The 12,405-nt window shown below is 44.5% G+C and overlaps 1 protein-coding gene across 4 annotated transcripts in view; it reads right to left on the reverse strand.

Moving 5' to 3' along the window:
* LOC124720285 (poly [ADP-ribose] polymerase tankyrase-1-like) overlaps positions 1 to 6,406 on the reverse strand; it is a 63,968-nt gene extending 57,562 nt beyond the window's left edge. For 3 of the 4 annotated variants that reach the window (XM_047245598.1, XM_047245599.1, XM_047245596.1), the window contains exon 1: positions 6,352 to 6,406. The gene's annotated coding sequence lies outside the window, so the exon portion shown is untranslated. The other variant, XM_047245597.1, reaches the window with a different exon arrangement.
* Positions 6,407 to 12,405: the final 5,999 nt, after the last annotated feature.

Below are 12,405 nucleotides of genomic sequence, written 5' to 3' on the forward strand. Positions count from 1 at the left end.
AACCAGTCTTCCAGTTCCTGATCCACGACAAATTTCCAACGCACCATCATATCCAGACAAACACTTCAACCTCCACAGTGAAACTGATGCCCTACGTTTCCTCCACTGTGAAAGTGCAATCAATTTCCCTCACTCAAGTGTAGTGCTGCCATTTATACCTGAAGTTCTACCACTCCCAGTGCAAGTCATACCCACCCAAAGCGCAGTGAAACATTTTTTTTTTTTTTTTTTTTTTTTTTTGCATGTCATGAAAGCCATAAATCAGTAAAGTGCTAGGAGTTTAGCGCAAGAAATCTACGTCCAGAGCACGACAAAAATATTCCTATAAATGGTTTAAATGGCTCTGAGCACTATGGGACTTAACTTCTGAGGTCATCAGTCCCCTAGAACCGAGAATTACTTAAACCTAACTAACCTAAAGACATCACACACATCCATGTCCGAGGCAGGATTAGAACCTGCGACTGTAGCGGTCGCGCGGTTCCAGACTGTAGCGCCTAGAACCGCTGGCCCTGTAAATGTCACTGTATAACAAGAATGTCAGTTCTTTGTAATATATTTTTCCAAGAGTGCACACTGCTCCCAGACTTCCTGCGAAGTCAAATTATTTATTTCTTTGTTATTTTTTAATATTTATTATGCCATGTATAATGTATCTATGTATATGTATCTTTAGCCTAATTTCATTGTCTCTTACCGAGAAATGAACATCTGTTATCCTTGTATAATACATTAGAACCAGTCCGGTTCAATAGTCATGTAATTACTCCATGAACAATTTACCATCAATTTCAGTCGTACGAATATATTTACCTGTTATTCTTTATGTCAACCACTTTGCCTAATGTCATATATGAAATCTATTGTAAAGAATTCTAGCAAGTAATACTAATTTGATTGATGAAAGCAATAATATTACAACTACGCGTGAGTCGCGATGATCCTGACGGAGTGATCGCGCCGGCCCGGGGTGGCCGAGCGGTTCTAGGCGCTACAGTGTGGAACCGCGCGACCGCTACGGTCGCAGGTTCGAATCCTGCCTCATGCATGGATGTGTGTGATGTCCTTAGGTTAGTTAGGTTTAAGTAGTTCTGAGTTCTAGGGGACTGGTGACCTCAGAAGTTAAGTCCCATAGTGCTCAGAGCCATTTGAGACACTTTTTTTTGTTTTTTTGTTTTTTTGGAGTCATCGCTCCTCACTCGGAAAGTAATGTAATATTAATGGATTTCAGATACTTTGCAAATGATGTATTTGTCATAAAGATGCTGAGCATCACAGCGCGAGAGTAAAGAGACGAAATATTTTTGTAACGTGCGCCTACACCAAGACGCGCGTCCAGCGTTTAAATACTCTAAATAAACACTATGACCCGCTGGGCGCAGATATTTAAAATTATTGCCGCAGCGCTTGATACAAGAATCAGCGAAACAGAAGAAAGAACAATCTATCTTTTGTTAAGAAATATTCCAGAGACTTCATTACTCTGGTACTTTGGTCGCTGACATGTTAAGACGTTCTACATAGCATTGCTACCAGTTGTATTTTTATCTTATGTAAAAATTATGTGAAACAACGAAGAAACGTCTCGGTAGCTCGGGTGAAGAAGGAACGGACTGACAAAGCAGCAATTGTTGGACTGCGCCATGTACAAAATAAATATCAGTTGTAACCCATGTACTTATTCTGTACTTGTCAGTGTCTAGAAGTTTAAAGCCAATTTGTTCAAGATATATTAATATTTTACGATGGAGTAATTTTCTTCTTATCTTTTTCTTTCACTGACCAAAAATGATGTTCAAATTATATATTTGCTTTGTACAGGTTCGCTCTTTATCGCAGTGTCTCGATTGTATTTGGGACACCACTAATGTGTTCAACTTCCGATCTGTTAATCTTTCTCTTACGAAATTCGACTAATTTGCTTTCATTTCTATTTTTATATTCACATAGGTCCCTTAGGTATTTTCACCGAAGATTCTGATAGCGTGAAGGCAATCCAGGTCAAAAGGTCAATTAACAAAACCCCTTGGATTAATCAATCAGTACGTCTCCTGAACACAATCGAGAACCGACGCATCGGTGATCAATTGATCAATTAATAATCCTTCTCTCTTTTTAAGTCGTACTGAAAAACGGCCACACAGGATAGCTGTAAGTACGCAATCTAGTGTTAGGTTTTATTTTGCCAGTAAATATTACCAATTAATAGTGACAGCATCATTATTATTATATACTACTATTTCTTATACAGAATAAGCAAGTTCCCAACGCCAGAACAGGAAGTGAAAAATGGCTAAGCAGTGATGGCTACAGGACAAATGAGAGGATTTAGAGGTATACATTACTAGGGGTACGATAGATACCGCCTACAGAAAAATTAAAGAGACCTTTGGAGAAAAGGTGAATCTAAATGGATATCAAAAGCTCAAATCGAAATCTATTCTAAGCAAAGAAGGCAAGGTCGAGAGGTGGCGAGACTATGTAGAGGGTCTCCACAAGGGCGATGTACTTGAGGGCATTATTACGGAAATGGAAGAGGACGTAAGTGAATATGAAATGGGAGATATGATACTGCATGAAGAACTTGACAGAGCACTGAAAAACCTACTTCGAATCAAGGCCCCTGGAGTAGACATCATGCCATTAGAACTACTGACAGCCTTGGGTGAGCCAGCCCTGACAAGACTCTACCATCTGGTGAGCAAGATGTATGAGACACGTGAAGAACCCTCAGACTTCAAAAGGAATGTAATAATTCCATTCCAATCCCAAAGAAAGCAGGTGTTGACACGTGTCAAAATAACGGAACTATCAGTTTAATATTTCACGGCTGCAAAGTACTGACACGAACTCTTTACAGACGAATAGAAAAACTGGTTAAGCCGACCTCGGGGAAAATCAGTTAGGATTCCGTAGAAATGTTGGAACACGTGAGGCAATTCTGACCCAACGATTTATCTTACACTAGGGAAAGGTAAACCTACGTTCCTAGCATTTGTAGACTTAGAGAAAGCTTTTGACAGTGTTGACTGGAAGTCTCTTTCAAATTCTGATGGTAGCAGTTGTCAAATACTGGGAGCGAAAGGCTATTTACAATTTTTGCAGAAACCAGTTAGCAGTTATAAGAGTTGAGGGGCATGAAAGGCAAGGAGTGGTTGGGAAAGTAGTGACAGGGTTGTAGCCGATCCCCAATGTTCCATTGAGCAAGCAGTAAAGAAAACAAAAGATAAATTTGGAGTAGGAATTAAAAACTATGGACAAGATATAAAAACTTTGACGTTTGCTGATAACATTGTAATTCTGTCTGAGTCAGCAGAGGACCTGCAAGAGCAGTTGGACTGAATGGACAGTGTCCACAAAGGATGATATAGGATGAACATCAAGTAAAGCAAAACGAGGATAATGGAATGTAGTTGAATTAAATGACGTGATGCTGAGGGAATTATAGTAGGAAATGAGACACTTAAAGTAGTAAAGGAGTTTTGCTATTTCGGGAGCAAAATAACTGATGATGGTCGAAGTAGAGAGGATATAAAATGTAGACTGGCAAAGGCAAAGAAAGCCTTTGTGAAGAAGAGAAATCTGTTAACATCAAGTATAAATTTAAGGGTCAGGAAGACTTTTCTGAAAGTATTTGTATGAAGTGTAGCCATGTATGGAAGCGAAACATGGACGATAAATAGTTTACACAAACAGAGAATAGAAGCTTTCGAAATGTGGTCCTACAGAAGAATGCTGAAGATTAGATGGGTACATCATGTAACTAATGAGGAAGTACTGAATACAATTGGGGAGAAGAGGAATTTGTGGCATAACTAGACTAGCAGAAGGGATCGATGGTAGGACATCTTCAGAGGCGCCAAGGGATCATGAATTTAGTATTGGAGTGCAGCGTGGAGGGTAAAAATCGTAGAGGGAGACCAAGAGATGAATACGCTAAGCAGATTCGGAGGATGTTAGATGCAGTAGATGCTTGGAGATGAAGAACCTTGCACGGGATAGAGTAGCACGGAGAGCTGCATCAAACCAGTCTCTGGACTGAAGACCACAACAACACGTTCCAGTTACGACGAAGTTGTTTTAAAAGGACCAAGGTAGACCATTACCTTGGGGCGGATGTTTGGTCACCTAAGTTCCTGAATCAGAGAGAGCGTAAAAATTTGTTCCACACAGTGCTGGCGCGTGTGACAACAGGTATAATTGTTGGTCCACTATCTTAATCTCTACATTAGCACACTGTTTACTTGTGTTCTGGGTGCAAGATTAATTTCTGTAGAGACTAGGCGCCTTTTAGCGTGCCCGTTTGATGTGTCAAATAATAGATTGAGCCAATAGGTCGCCGGTTTGAACTGAGTGGCTTATCATGATTTTCGGTACTGATTTGTAACTTCGAACTGTCTCTCGGAGCGAGGACTGTAAATTTTAAATCATGTCAGATTTCTTGAACAATTGTGTTGGAAAACTTAATGAGTGGAAGCAGCTCTTATTTCAGATTTTGCTTGTATAGAGCGTCTCCATATTGTTCATGAAGATATTTTGGTTTTGTTGTCTATGTAACTAGTAAACCTTTTGCCATTGGTTAGTGTACTAAGAATTTATTTGACTACAAGCCTGATATACATTTAATTTCACTTATTCATTCTTTCATTTTTTGACCTATTATTTCATTCTGTTTGAATTTAACTGAATGCGTCACTCGGTGTTAAGTTCGAAGCAACCGCTGTTGTTGATCTGTGAAGTGTGAGTAGTGTTGCTAGACGGCCTTAGAGTAAAAATACAGTTAAATTTTGTTAACGTTTCATAGGCTGTGGCTCATATAACATGCGAAATTCATTAATCACGGATCTCTGTAATTTTTCAAGTTATCGAGTTTGATTGATGAATTCGTATTGTATAATAGACTGTTTAATTTGGGCACCAGCAGCACCTTACCCCTCCAACCTAGCTCCCTGCCACTTGAAGTATTGCACGCAAGAGATAAACCGAATGAGGTAGCACTGTCTTAAACTGACTGGCCTTGTATTCGGGAGGGTGGATGCTCTACTCTTCATCTACTCATCTAATTTAGATTTTTGTGGTATCTCTAAATCATATCCGGTAAATGCTAGGTTAATTCCTACTATAAGGTCACAGCTAACTATTTGTCGCACTCTTGCCATTCTAGACCTATAAGCCTGCAAATGTCTCTGTATATGACTTACATTAGTTTATCGTTCGTAAATTGTAATATCAAGACGTGTCCAGTATGCCTGTAAAAAGTGATCTACTTATTAAAGACTATTACTATTACTACTACTACTACTACTAACGTCATTACAACAACAACAACACACAAATGCTAAGTAATCTTACATACGTGTTCAACACGTGCATGGCAGGGTGATCAGGAATTTTCTGGACATAGTGCAACACACTCATGTGGTCATATTACCGCATTCGTTCCTCAGTTTATCAACATTCAGAGGTACAGTTTTCAGTCCTACCTTGCCTTCTACCGATAATGGTCGATCTATCGTAATCGCTAAGTAGCATACCATGCAGCTATAACTGCTGTTACCAAGATCGTACCCAGTACCTGAGCTAAGGGCCAATTTCTACTAATTTTGTGGATGGGGAATGTGCGGAGAAAACAAAAGCCTGGTTAACATGTGTGATCGACGTACTATCATGCCAGTCTCTGCCATAGCAAGGCTGGTTACTTATGCAAAGTGGTAACAAACCCAAGAAAGCAGTAACAGGTTTATTTCTGGAACGTCCTTGCAGATTAAAACTGTGTGCTGGACCGAGACTCGAACTCGGACCTTTGACTTTCAAGTGCTCTACCGACTGAGCTACCTAAACACGACTCACGACCCCTCCTTACAGCTTCACTTCCGCCAGTACCTCGTCTCCTACCTTCCTACTTGCCCGCGAAAGGCAAAGGTACCGAGTTCGAGTCTCGGTTAAGCAGACAGTTTTGATTTCCCAGGAAGTTTCATATCAGCGCACACTCCGCTGTAGAGTGAGAGTTTCATTCCGGAACTCTCGCCTGCTTCAGTTGTCATTTGGATCCGACAAGTTTACATAAAAGCAACTTTCGTTCAAGAACCACTGCTAGTAGCACCAATACATAAATTGTGCTGTAAGAAGCAATTGTAAGTAGCTTTCAAAGCTAACTGTCGCGCTACAGGTCGCGGAAAGTAATTTAGAAAATAGAGAAACATCTCGGTCTCACTTTAGTTTTCCCCATTTTCATAGCCGGCACTTTTCAGTGTGGACAACACTAAGAACAGGAGACAGCCAAATTGAGGGAAGTTACACGCACAGTATATACCTACCGTACGTTGATGGCAGGAGTACGGGGAGACTCACCAGACACGTCGGGCGCCGTGGCAGCCAGAGCTGTGGTGGTCGGCAGCGAGACTCGGCTCTTGTCCTGGACTGGGCTGCCGCCTCCCACCCACTCTGTCCGCAGTTTTCCGCGAGACCCCCTCCCTCCCCCACTCCTTCCCCCTTCCCCCTACGTACCGACAACGATAACTCTTGCATAGGTCTGACGTTCGAAGTACACTCCAGGAAATTGAAATAAGAACACCGTGAATTCATTGTCCCAGGGAGGGGAAACTTTATTGACACATTCCTGGGGTCAGATACATCACATGATCACACTGACAGAACCACAGGCACATAGCCACAGGCAACAGAGCATGCACAATGTCGGCACTAGTACAGTGTATATCCACCTTTCGCAGCAATGCAGGCTGCTATTCTCCCATGGAGACGATCGTAGAGATGCTGGATGTAGTCCTGTGGAACGGCTTGCCATGCCATTTCCACCTGGCGCCTCAGTTGGACCAGCGTTCGTGCTGGACGTGCAGACCGCGTGAGACGACGCTTCATCCAGTCCCAAACATGCTCAATGGGGGACAGATCCGGAGATCTTGCTGGCCAGGGTAGTTGACTTACACCTTCTAGAGCACGTTGGGTGGCACGGGATACATGCGGACGTGCATTGTCCTGTTGGAACAGCAAGTTCCCTTGCCGGTCTAGGAATGGTAGAACGATGGGTTTGATGACGGTTTGGATGTACCGTGCACTATTCAGTGTCCCCTCGACGATCACCAGTGGTGTACGGCCAGTGTAGGAGATCGCTCCCCACACCATGATGCCGGGTGTTGGCCCTGTGTGCCTCGGTCGTATGCAGTCCTGATTGTGGCGCTCACCTGCACGGCGCCAAACACGCATACGACCATCATTGGCACCAAGGCAGAAGCGACTCTCATCGCTGAAGACGACACGTCTCCATTCGTCCCTCCATTCACGCCTGTCGCGACACCACTGGAGGCGGGCTGCACGATGTTGGGGCGTGAGCGGAAGACGGCCTAACGGTGTGCGGGACCGTAGCCCAGCTGCATGGAGACGGTTGCGAATGGTCCTCGCCGATACCCCAGGAGCAACAGTGTCCCTAATTTGCTGGGAAGTGGCGGTGCGGTCCCCTACGGCACTGCGTAGGATCCTACGGTCTTGGCGTGCATCCGTGCGTCGCTGCGGTCCGGTCCCAGGTCGATGGGCACGTGCACCTTCCGCCGACCACTGGCGACAACATCGATGTACTGTGGAGACCTCACGCCCCACGTGTTGAGCAATTCGGCGGTACGTCCACCCGGCCTCCCGCATGCCCACTATACGCCCTCGCTCAAAGTCCGTCAACTGCACATACGGTTCACGTCCACGCTGTCGCGGCATGCTACCAGTGTTAAAGACTGCGATGGAGCTCCGTATGCCACGGCAAACTGGCTGACACTGACGGCGGCGGTGCACAAATGCTGCGCAGCTAGCGCCATTCGACGGCCAACACCGCGATTCCTGGTGTGTCCGCTGTGCCGTGCGTGTGATCATTGCTTGTACAGCCCTCTCGCAGTGTCCGGAGCAAGTATGGTGGGTCTGACACACCGGTGTCAATGTGTTCTTTTTTCCATTTCCAGGAGTGTATTTCTGCCATCTGATCTTAGCCGAAGCACTAAGATATCTTGCTCTTACGCAAACCCAGTGAGTGAATTCAAGTCAAGTATTGTGTCATCCAGTGGCCATACTGGCACCGTAATGGAAGATGGTGCACTCGGTCTTTCTAAACTGTTACACCGGAAATACGGTCGCTCCTTCCAATCACTGGATGAACACTGAAATTGCAGAGACTGAGATAAGCGATCGCGCAACACAGTGGCTGGAATCGCTTACTAGTAAAAAGCCCTGTGCGCCACATCAGATGCTGCTCATTCCCAGGCTCAGTCCGCTCCATTCTCACTGCGACGTACTTTGCCAGCAGGAGGTGTTCATTTCCGTTGCCTTTCTCTCTCCTTCTCCGAGATACGCACGCCGGACAGAAAATTGTTCCCTCTCAGGAGGCGCCTCGCACTTGTCGTCAACACTAAGTCCATAAATTATATGAAAAAATTCGTGAGATGGTATCATATTTTAAGAGTATTTTTCTTTGCATAATTAGAGAAAAAATAGTGAAAATCGAGGTAAATTGTTCCAGCGCCTGCAGACATTTTAATTTTCATTATTTTCACTTGCGTTGAGGTTAATATTCTTAGAAATAAGTTATTAATGTAAAATCAAAACCTTTTTGATTTCATATGAAAATCGGAATGGCTATGCTACACACACTTCACTACTCACAACCTTCAGCGGACATCACAGCATAACTTTGTTATTTTTGGCTGAAATAATTCAAAAATTCACAGAAACTATTCGAAACATGAATGAAAATTGTCAAAACTTGATTAAATTGTAATTAATTCCTTGCACCCAAAACAAAATCCCAAAAAATCTGTCAAACAACATCTTAATGTGGTTTCCCCCAATAACCCGAAGAAATGGTATCAAGGAATGGTATGAAATATAAACTCAAAACATCACCGCCATTAGTGTTGAATGCTGTAACGGCGCAATTCGGCGAGCGTTCTGTGTGCTGTCTCTGGAGGATGCATTTCACGCTAGAGATTGTTGTGTGGTGCTTTGGGATTCTACATCCTACTCCACACATCAAAAACAATTTTGCATCAGCCCAGTTCCCATAACTCCTGAAAACAGGACTGTTCAGTGCTGTCACTAAACCCACACAAAGATGTAAACAACCATGAATGACGAGCGCCTAATAGATGGACGCGTCCGACAGCCGATCAGTTCCAGTCATTCCTCCAGGAAGGAGGTATACAGCTCGTTTTGTATGTAGTTAAACCATGCCTAGACGGCCAATACCAGGTTTCGATCGCGTGTGGATTGCTACTTTGTACCAGCAAGGGCTCTCAACAAGAGAAGTGTCCAGACATCTTGGAGTGAGCCAAAGCGGTGTTGTTCGGACATGGAGGAGATACAGAGAGAGATAGGAACTGTCGATGACATGCCTCACTCAGGCCGCCGAAGGAGTGCTACTGCAGTGGATTACCGCTATTTTCGGAGTTTGGCTCGGAGGTACCCTGACAGTAGCGCCACCATGTTGAATATGCTTTTCGTGCAGCCACAGGACGTCGCGTTAGGCTGCATGATGGGCACCTTGACTCCTGATGTCCTAGGCGAGGGCCATCTTTGTAACCACGACGCCATGCAGCGCGTTTCAGATAAGCCCAACAACTAGCTGAATGGACCGCTCTGGACTGGCATCACGTTCTCTTCCCCAATGAGTGTCGTATATGCCATTAACCAGACAACTGTAAGAGACGTGTTTGGAGGCAACCCCGTCAGAATGAACGCGATAGATACACTGTCCAGTGAGTGCAGCAAGGTGGAGGCTCACTACTGCTTTGGGGTGGCATTATGTGGGGCTGACGTACGTCGCTGGTGGTCATGGAAGGAGCCGTAATGGCTGTACAATACGTCAATGCCATCCTCCGACCGATAGCACAACTATATCGGCTACATACGGGTGAGGCATTCGTCTTCATGGATGATAATTCGCGCACCCATCCTGCACATCTTCTGATTGACTTCCTTTAGGATAACGGCTTCTCTCGATTGGAGTGGTCAGCATGTTCTCCAGACCTGAACCCTATCGAACATGCCTGGGATGGATTGAAAAGGGCTGTTTATAGACGACGTGACCAACTAACTACTCTGAGGGATCTACGCCGAATCTCCGTTGAGGACTGAAGCAATCTGGACCAACAGTGCCTTGATCTTGTGGATAGTATGCTAAGACGAGTACAGGCATGCATCAACGCAAGAGGACGTGCTACTGGGTATTAGTAGTACTGGTGTGTGCAGCAATCTTGACCACCACCTGCTGAAGGTCTCATGCAATATGTGGTTTCAACAAGCAATAAAAAGGGCAGAAATGATGTGTATGTTGATCTATATTCCAATTTTCGGTACACGTTCAGGAACTCTCGGAACTGAGGTGACACAATTTTTTTTTTTTTTATGGGTGTATATTGTGGGCCCAGTAATGCTTTTTAATGTGAACAAAAACCACGGTGTTCATTCCAACGCGGTGTTGCCCTCTCTTCTGCACACATTGCGCCGTCGGTGGACATTACGCATCGTTTGACAAGAGGCCAAACGGCGAGACGCCTGAGCACACTGCACGGCGCCAGGCAGCTGCTGCCCATTCGCTGTGGTCGCTGGCCCACAGGAGGTGTACAGTCGTGAGTGCGGCTGTGGGAAACGTCATTACCGCGAAGTGTCAGATTCCAAGTGTGCTCTCTGTGCAGTCCGCTTCTCTATGTTCTCTGGGAAACTTTTTGAGAATGGTGCGTATTAACTGACAATAGCAACTCCTGTCAGCTTTGGCAACGTGTGGCCCTCTTATTGCGTCGCTGTCAGTTAGGACCTTGTTACGATCACTGTCCTTGCACCGCAATGCGTGGCTGCGTGTAATGTACCATTCCTTTTTGATACCTATGTACAAATGAACCAGCTTCAGACAACGTACGGACAGAGGCAAGTACAAACACGATAGGATCTTTTTGCCAATTTATCACGTCCCGACATCGGCCTACCGTCTTGTGCTCATTGCATACAAAACAGCCGGCACTTTCAAATCGATTGGCTGCCTCTACTGAAGTTACGTTTTCCAGCATTTCTCAGGACTCCAGAGTGATATTTCCCGAGGTGGCCTTCTCTTCAGAAGATAATTAATGTGTTATGTCCTAGCCAGTAATGCCAACCGAGCCCGCTGCCAAAAGGTTGGCAGAATCAAAGTACGGACGCCGTCCGCATAAGCAGCGCCAGCGATACAGGAAATCGCCGCAAGTCTGCGCGCGCCACCGCTGGCTTCTGGCTTCTTAAGCGCTGGAGTCGCGAGCGCTAGGACAGTTCTGTATTCGCCGCTCAGTTGTATACTCGCCACCGAATTGTGTACTTGCTAGTCAGTTGTGTGTTCATCGCAGCAGAGTTGTTGTTTGTCGTCAGCCGACGCTGACCTAGCCGCTCCGACTCGGACAGATTTCTGTAGACACCGAGTTCACTATTGTGTTATTGTATCTTCATAAATGAAAGATAAGTACCGACTTTTATTTAATCTGAGTGTTTGGGCTTTCATCTTTCTGTTTACTGTTCCAGCGGACCGGTCGGCCCGCTATTAAAAGTGTGGCGGTGACTTCGTAAGCCATTTCTACAGCCAAGGTTTGTCGCTACGAACACCGCCACGAAATAATGTCATATCTTACAGCCATGCTGATGGTTCCATAGTATTCACACTATCAACTGCTTTCTTTAGTATTGCATTTATTGCATTATTTCCGATGTCTGAGGATATTTAACCTGTCTCATTTGTCCTGCTCACCACGTGGAATAATTTGGTCATATCTGGCTCTCCCACGCGCCTCAATAATTCAGAAGTAATGTAGGTCTACGCTAGGTTCATTGTTTCGAGTTTAGGACTTCCACAGATCTGTGAAATTGTTATCCCAGTATAGTATCTCTTATCACACCTCCTCCTACTTCTCTTAGTCTTTCTGTAATGGTGTCCTCAAGATTTTTTTCCCGTTATATTCATTTGCTTATCCGCCATCTGTTTGCCAAGCTACGTGTTCAATCCACCTCCATTACAAACTCAGTGCAGTCGTAATTCCACCTTTCACATAGGCCTGTACTCAGGTACATTTATAAACTTAGGTTTCAACAACATTTTTGTGGGTTTGCGACCGCATTGTCAATATATATAAAACTACCCACGTTTCCTTTCCTGTTGTAAGCCACACCTTCTTCAGGGTATTTTTGTTTACTGCTGAATCAGAAAACATTGTTTCTTATATACCTGTAGACATGGCTGTTATCTACTTCTGATAGGCTCTCCGGTTTCCACCAATGAAAAGAAATAATAAAAACTCCCACAGTGACTTCTAACATCCCTCTCCTTCATCCTCAACAGTCTCAAACTCTGGGAAAAGGAAGTTCTGAAGCATATCGAGATATGTGCTTCAG

This window comes from Schistocerca piceifrons, chromosome 11 (assembly GCF_021461385.2).
Source record: "Schistocerca piceifrons isolate TAMUIC-IGC-003096 chromosome 11, iqSchPice1.1, whole genome shotgun sequence".
NCBI lineage: Eukaryota > Metazoa > Arthropoda > Insecta > Orthoptera > Acrididae > Schistocerca > Schistocerca piceifrons.